This window comes from Medicago sativa, chromosome 1, assembly GCF_051527215.1.
Source record: "Medicago sativa cultivar Bolivia chromosome 1, Bolivia_mono, whole genome shotgun sequence".
Taxonomy (NCBI): Eukaryota; Viridiplantae; Streptophyta; class Magnoliopsida; order Fabales; family Fabaceae; genus Medicago; species Medicago sativa.
Window position 1 is genome coordinate 89,340,380 of NC_140749.1, and position 7,533 is coordinate 89,347,912.

General features: G+C 34.7%; 2 pseudogenes across 2 annotated transcripts; both read right to left on the minus strand.

Moving 5' to 3' along the window:
* Positions 1-331: 331 nt before the first annotated feature.
* LOC146958882 (UDP-glycosyltransferase 84B2 pseudogene) lies at positions 332-2,122 on the minus strand (annotated as a pseudogene). Its single transcript, XR_015024750.1, has one exon. The product of XR_015024750.1 is annotated as a UDP-glycosyltransferase 84B2 pseudogene (transcript).
* Positions 2,123-3,996: 1,874 nt separating this feature from the next.
* LOC146958883 (putative FBD-associated F-box protein At3g50710) lies at positions 3,997-7,073 on the minus strand (annotated as a pseudogene). Its single transcript, XR_015024751.1, has 4 exons — positions 6,437-7,073; positions 6,220-6,345; positions 5,805-6,107; positions 3,997-4,288 (listed from the first exon to the last, which is right to left on the minus strand). The product of XR_015024751.1 is annotated as a putative FBD-associated F-box protein At3g50710 (transcript).
* Positions 7,074-7,533: the final 460 nt, after the last annotated feature.

Consider the following 7,533-nt stretch of genomic DNA (forward strand, 5'->3'; position numbering starts at 1 on the left):
TTTACAAATATTATATTTACTCAATGACGTTTATTTTGTGTAACATGAATACAAATTTGTATCATCATATAAAGGGGACTTGTTAAATATTTGAATAGCAGAAATAATTTAAGAAGACTCAAATAATATCAAAATAGTTTGGATAATTAAAAACATAAATCATCACAAACTCAAACATTTCTGCTCTCTATCAACGCTAATCCTCTTTAATTAACAAAATATAAAAGCATTGTATTGAGGGTTGTGTGTTTAATTTCTTGAAAAGTTAAAAGAAGATTTTGTTTTCAAGACAAAATTTCAATTTTTTTTTTTATTTATATATAAGTTTGAGTAGACCATAACAAGACAAGGTACATTTCTCAATAATTGTCTTTAGAGTACACCATCCACAACACAAAATAAAGAATTCAATAAAGACAAAATACGACTAAAGTGGTCACGATTATTTCTGTGGTGATAACTGATAACAATCTTGTCGAATGATGACCACATCAATTATTACTATGAATTGCACTGACAAGAATTTCATCAACGAATCTTTGTATATTCCTCTCAGAAGAGCCACCATCAGCCACCGCCTCCCTCGCCGCATGTTTCAGCTCCAACGCATTTTTCTTAAACATTTCAGACCTTTCACCTCCAACAATTTCTTCAATGGCTCTTTCAACTTCATCACTTTCAACAAACCCATCATTGTCCTGTTTCAACCGAATCCCCATACGAAAAACATCAGAAACAAGTGTTGCATTTGTTGGTTGATCAGTCCATTGTGGATAACCAATCATAGGTACTCCGGCAGTTACAGCTTCCAATGTAGAATTCCATCCACAGTGTGTTAAGAAACACGCTATTGCAGGATGAACCAAAACCTTAGTTTGTGGACACCATGTAACAACCAATCCTTTCTCTTTTGTTTCTTCTAAGAATTTTTCAGAAAGCTGAACTTTTTCATTTCCAATATCCTTACTCTTCATCACCCAGAGAAAATATTTGTTACTGTTTTTCAATGCATTTGCTATGCTTTGCATTTGTTTTTCTGATAAAAAGATGAGACTTCCGAATGAAATATATATAACTGAAGATGGTGGCTTTTGGTTAAGCCATTCCATGCAAGAATCTTGTGGCGTCCACATTTCAATTCCAACGTCTTGTTTTTGATCTTGACCTAGTAATGAAGGTGGAACTAATGGGCCTACAGGTGTAATTGGGAAAATCTCAGCCATTGAATCAATGACATCTTTTTCCAATTCGTAGAAAGAATTTGCCAATACCCATTTCAGTTTCTTCATGTCTTGGAACATTTCAGCTAAAACATCGGACATGGTTTTTATAGGATTTGATGGAAGAATAAAAGATGGAAGGTCTTGTGTTTTCAGCAATGGAAGACCGGGTAATTCCACGTCGATTTCAGGGTTTTCTAGGGTTGGAAACTGGTTGAGTTTGTTGTAGAAACGGTAGTATATGGAGTAAAGGGTACAAGGTTGAATCCAAAGACAAGCACATGGGATATTCAATTCATAAGCCACGTTTGCTACCCATGGAACAAAAGGATTATTGATAATGCAAGCTAATTTTTTGGAAGGGTTGTTGATGAAATTGTTATTGATGAGATTTGTGAGGCTAATGGGACCGAATTTGGCTATGAGTTCCATGTATTCATCAGGGGATTTAAGGCCTTGGGATATGTCGAAGCCGTCGGAGAAAAACAGGACGTTGATTCCATTGGTAGAGTAAGAAGTAGGGACGGTGTCTGTGTCTGTGGTGGTCGGAGTGGTGGTTGATTTGAAGACACGGTGGTAAACTAATTCAGTGGTGGCAAGTGTGACATTAAGGCCTTTGGTTAATAGGGATTTGCCTAGTCTAAGTAAAGGGTTTATGTGACCTTGAGCTGAAAATGCAACCAATAGGACATGAAGTTTGATTTTTGTGTCTTCTGAAGACATGGTTGGTTGAAGAATTTGTTTGAATTATGAAGAATGAAGGGAGTGAATTTGGATCAGCTTAATGATTGATTTTGTGTGGTTTAGTTTTACTTATATAATGTAGTATAAACTAGGATAGGAGGGAATCTTTGGAGCCTTATAACTTACAGACAGATAGACACGGTCCAGTGATTCGTATGTGATTACGTAGGCAAGGATGATTTTGGACAGTTATGAATTACTTGCTCAATGCTCATTTCCTTTTTTTATTTATGGTTTTTAAAGAAAAAAATCGTCAATATTTAATTCGTATAGAGAATTAACCATTTACTAAAAAAAAATACTATATAAAATTAACCAAATATTTAAGTTTATACATTTCAAGGTGTTTTATTTTTGGCACATCTTTAAACTTGCGATTACATTTAAATGTCTTACCCATTTTCCTGATAACGTTATGTTTGATGGATTACATTTCAAGAGTTTTACCATATTTATTTATTAAACAGCGCGAGACATGTTTGGTTGTTTGTGGTAACATTTTAAAATTCATAGTGTATTCGTAATACTCCCTCTGTTTCAAAATGAGTGTCGCTTTAGCCAAAAAAATTTGTTTCAAAATGAATGTCACTTTCAGTTTCCAATGCAATAATAACTTTTTCTTTTCAATTGTACCCTCCAATTAATACTCAGCACACTACTTCCAAAGTATTACTTTTAAAACTAACCAATACTCCGTTAATAAGGATAATTTGGTAAAATAACCATTCTCTTTCTTTTAATCATTGCATTTCTTAATATGTGTGTAAACACCTAAAGCGACACTCATTTTAAAACGGATGGAGTATTTTTTACCATGTTAATCAAAGATATTAGACGTATTTTTCTACCACACGTTGATTGTTTTTTATAACCTTACCAAGGTTGCAATTATATGGACATGAATATTGTTCGTCTAATCTTTAAACATTGATTTCGTTTTTAAACTATTACTCTCTCGTCAATTTAGTCCATAAATCATTCGGATCAACTCAAAAGATCTTAAATTATGAAAAGTGCATCAATTAAGTTGATAATTTTTTTTAGAAAGTTAAACTGGTCCACCTAAAATGACACCGGGGAATAATCAAACTTGAGACTTTGAGGAATAACACGCTCTAAAGTCTCAAGTCAATACCACTAGACTAACCCAATTAATTTAGTTGATAAATTATGTAAAATAATCAATTTGGCCAATTGAGGGACTAATTATTTGGATCATTTTTTTTGACACACACACACACACACACACACACACACACACACACACACATATATATATTGTGAAGCTAAATTAATCCACCTAAATTATCACCGCAGGGAATCAAACCTGAGACCTTGATGAGGAGCACACTCTCAAGTCCTAAATCAGTACCGCCAGGCTTCAAATTTGGATATATTTGGATAGTATATGTTTGGATATAGTTCAATTGATGAAACGTGCAGCAAAAATTCACAACAACGTAGAAGCTTCAAATTCCAGCTTCATAACTTTCACAATTGGAGTGCTTTGAAATGTGATATGGCACGTGTGGTTTGAAACTCACATCCAAACACACATCCAAACACACACTTAAAAGGGATTTTTTTAGCGCGAAGCTGAACATTTTTCTAACAATTAGTAAATTAGATATTGCATTGCAAACCTTTTAAAAAAAATTGTTTTTTCTAAAGTAAATAAATTATAAGAGAAACTATAGATCAAAATTTTAGGTGTTACAACGTACGGGATCAGCGTTGGAATTCCAATAAAAAAAAAAACCTGAAGATCACACTGAAGCTTCAAGGACATGAAACAACGGTATTGCAACAAAAGAACGGGAGTAATTTAGCTTATAAAATACCATCAGCCATTCACAATCCTACCCCATCAGTTCAAATAAAAAACTGCAACTTAGAAGCATCAAAGAGACTGTCATTGCCAGTAACTATGATTCAAGTTGTGTTATGATCTAGATTCATATTATTATCCAAGTGGTGAGAATATCTTAAGCTTTTCTCCCTTGACTTTTCAATTACTTTTGGCTCCTTGACACACGGTGAATTTCATATTGTATACAAAATATGCAAAAATGTACTTGACAAAGCCACTGACATCTGAATATATTTCAATTAATAGAAAGCAAGCACATCTATTTCACTTAGTTTTGCTACAAAAGGATCATACTAAAATCAGAATATGAAGTAGAAAACTACGGCCTAACAAAAAGATGAGGAAGAGTCTTCTAAGACAAAAAAAACACTAAAAATCAGCAGCTGCAGTCTCGTCAACAAGTCCAATATTACCCCAACCAGCAGCAGTCCCATTAACAAGTCCAATAATCTTCCTATTAAACATACTCATCCAATATTGGTAAGAAACAAAAGTTGCCAAAGAGAAACCAATCATGAACCTAACTGCTATACATCCAGAAGCATGCTTACCAAAAAAAAATAACAAAATCCAGAAGCATCATTCACAAATGACATACGGAGCAAAGATGGCGTAAAGAGCATTATAAGAAAAACACCACCATACAGAACTGCATCTTACTCTTAGTTAAACTACACAGACATATAAAAAACAAGAATACACAGCAAGGACTCTCAAACAAAATTGTGCTTTCTGTAGTTAAAGTGTAGAAAAAATGGACATAACTCATAAGTGCTTCCTGTAAAGTTTAAGTTGTCCAGGTTTGACTTTGTTATTTGGCTAGCAATGTAAAAAACCATTGCTGCATAACATGACTGCAATTGACAGAGGAGCAACACATCAAGGAGGGGAGGCAGCACAAGGACTGCTCTCACGGTGGCGCGGAGATGGAAGAGGTGTTGTTGCGTGGAGAAGCAACAAACCAGTTCAACCGACCCGCCACCTGTCGAAACCACCGATCAAACAGACAGAGATGGGCGCATAGTTCCAATACCCACCCTTACCCATAAGCCAGATGGAATATCTTAATCGCTAAGCTTCTCCCTAATCACAAGTCAAACAATTACTGCATTTCTGACTATTCCTTGTGCAACTTAGCTGCCATTTAACCAATTAATGTTAATAAACAAAATCTTCAAAAGATCATTTGGATCTAAGTACTTTATAATTAAAAACAGGCAAGCAAACACTTTCTAAATCATTTAAGGATAATTTTTGCTTAACTTGTGCACAAGACAAATTATGTGACCTTCAAAGCGTTCATCAAACCATCAAATAGAACAGTTTCATGGTAGATGCAAATGTAAGGCAGGCAGGATAGAGAAACTAAGTTGTACTACGACCTTCACATAGTGCTCAATCCCGGATAGCGGGATAGCGTATAGCGGTCACCGATATTTGATTATTTTATTGGATAAATTATTACATGACTAATAATACTATAAAGTATAAAAAAGGTTATATTTAATACAAAATTAAATATACCACTCAAATCTCATGAAACATTCATAAATCAAAACACCAAAAAACAAAATCCAGAGGAACAAATAAAAAAAATCATAAAACAAGAGAACCATAAAACAAAAGAAAACAGAGGAAGAAAAAAGAACAGAGAAAGAGAGAAGAGATCCTCAGAATGCCTACAAAAAAGTTTTAAAAATATGGTTAATTTGGAAATTTCCTACTAAAATCAAATAGCGGCTGAAGAAGCGGTTATCCGCTACACCATTGTAGCAGCTGAAGCGGCCGTTATTTGATTCCGCACCGCTACGACGATTACCATAGTGGTTTGTCGCCGCTACGCGCGGCCACTATAGCGCCGCTATCGACTATTTTGGACCTTCATAGCTCATATTTCAAACCACCAAATTCAACAATTTTATGGTAAAAGCCGATGAAACAATAGACATGATAGATAAACTAGTACTTACATATTTTGTATGTTATCAATAAACTGAAAGTTGACATGTTGCGGAGGCCCTTGGACATGAGGATAATTCCCTTTCTATTTGAGGTTGGTCCTTGTCGCTCCATATTGTCATAGTTTGTAAAACTTTTGCATTATTTAGAATATATCTTGCTAACATAATATTATGTTGTCGGTCACTAAAGGTAAAGTCCCGAATAGTGCAGGTTCTAAGAGATAATTGAAGGCATTGTGGAGGGAACTTAGGGTCCACCCAACTTTCTTGTTCTTGCCCTTCAATGTGCTCATCCCACCAACTGTGTGTCTTCTGTTAATAATTCACAAAACAAATTAAACATAAGGTATTAATTTTTTTTAAAAAGAAACATAAGGTATGTTAAGAAAAGATAAACTAAATACAATTCTTAAAAATAACAAACCTGATAAAGCTCGAGATTTTGAAGTTTAGGGCAGTGGTGGAGTGCTTGTAATACCGAATCCCAAATATTGTTGATCACCAAGTGAGTCAAATTATGGTAGGTAGCAAAAACATACGGAGTATACATCTAAATTATTTAGAAAAGCAAAATTAGAAATCATAACTAAAACAAAATGAATCACATTTTTCATATGCATCATATTAGTAATCAAACGAACCTCCATCAGTTGTATTTTTAGAAATTCCAAATTAAAAAGTGCTTCCATCGGAAAATAACAACTGTCAGTAATATCTGCTCTAATCAACTTGCTTAAGTTTAACCTCTGAATCACTTGACAGAAACTTTCTTCCCACACGTCGTTGTAGACGAATAAATTGAATGCCTTGAAATCCTCAAGAATTGGACATCCAGCAAGCAGCAACAACATATCTCCATAATTGTCAAAATTAATGTGTTTCAAATGAAGCGTTTTCAGTGAGGGAAATCCAAATTGAACAGAAGAAACAGTAAAACCCGCTACTTGGAACCAACTAAGCTTTAGAACCTCTAGGGTTTTACAGCTAAATATGCTATGGGGTAATCTCGGGGTCAGACTCAGGGGTGCATCAGCTCCAGTCAGACCATTGAGCACATTGAGAACCAGCAATGTCTCGAGAAACAAAGACGGAATTGACTAACTGATTGAAGTGGAGAATGGATTCTATGTTTCCCAATTTGATGTTGGTGAAGTCAAGAAAAGGAATAGAGCGCCATAGATGAATCCACCTCTTTGAAAGAACTCCTGTGATAACAGCGTCTTTGGTAGGATTGAAAGAGAGAATGTGGCGCAGGATATCATCTGATAAACAAACTGCTTAACCTGTCCTCCGATGCCAACGACGTTGTTTTCTGTCGGAGTTCAGAAGTTAGAACGAAAAACTATTAGTTCAGATTGAATATCAGTTTTAGATTATCGAAGCCAAAAAAAATATTATTATGCATCACATGATTGCTCAAACCTAAACCCTAAATTAAACGATTAAACTGCAACAACAATGTTGAAATCAGAAATCAATTGAAGGAAAAAAAACCAAAAATCAATTCGAAGAACAATCAATGTTGAAATCAGAAATTCAAACACCAAGAAATCAATTAAAATGGAAAAAATTAACAAGAACAGATGCTAAACACTCACCAAAAGGAAGAGGAAGCGGATGAACTGAGAACGAAGAACTGCGTGGAGTGGAGGAACGAAATGAAAATGTGAAATAGGAAATGAGTAGTGTTCAGGGTTTTAGTTTTTCTTTTGGGGAATTAGTCACTTTAGTCCCTGAA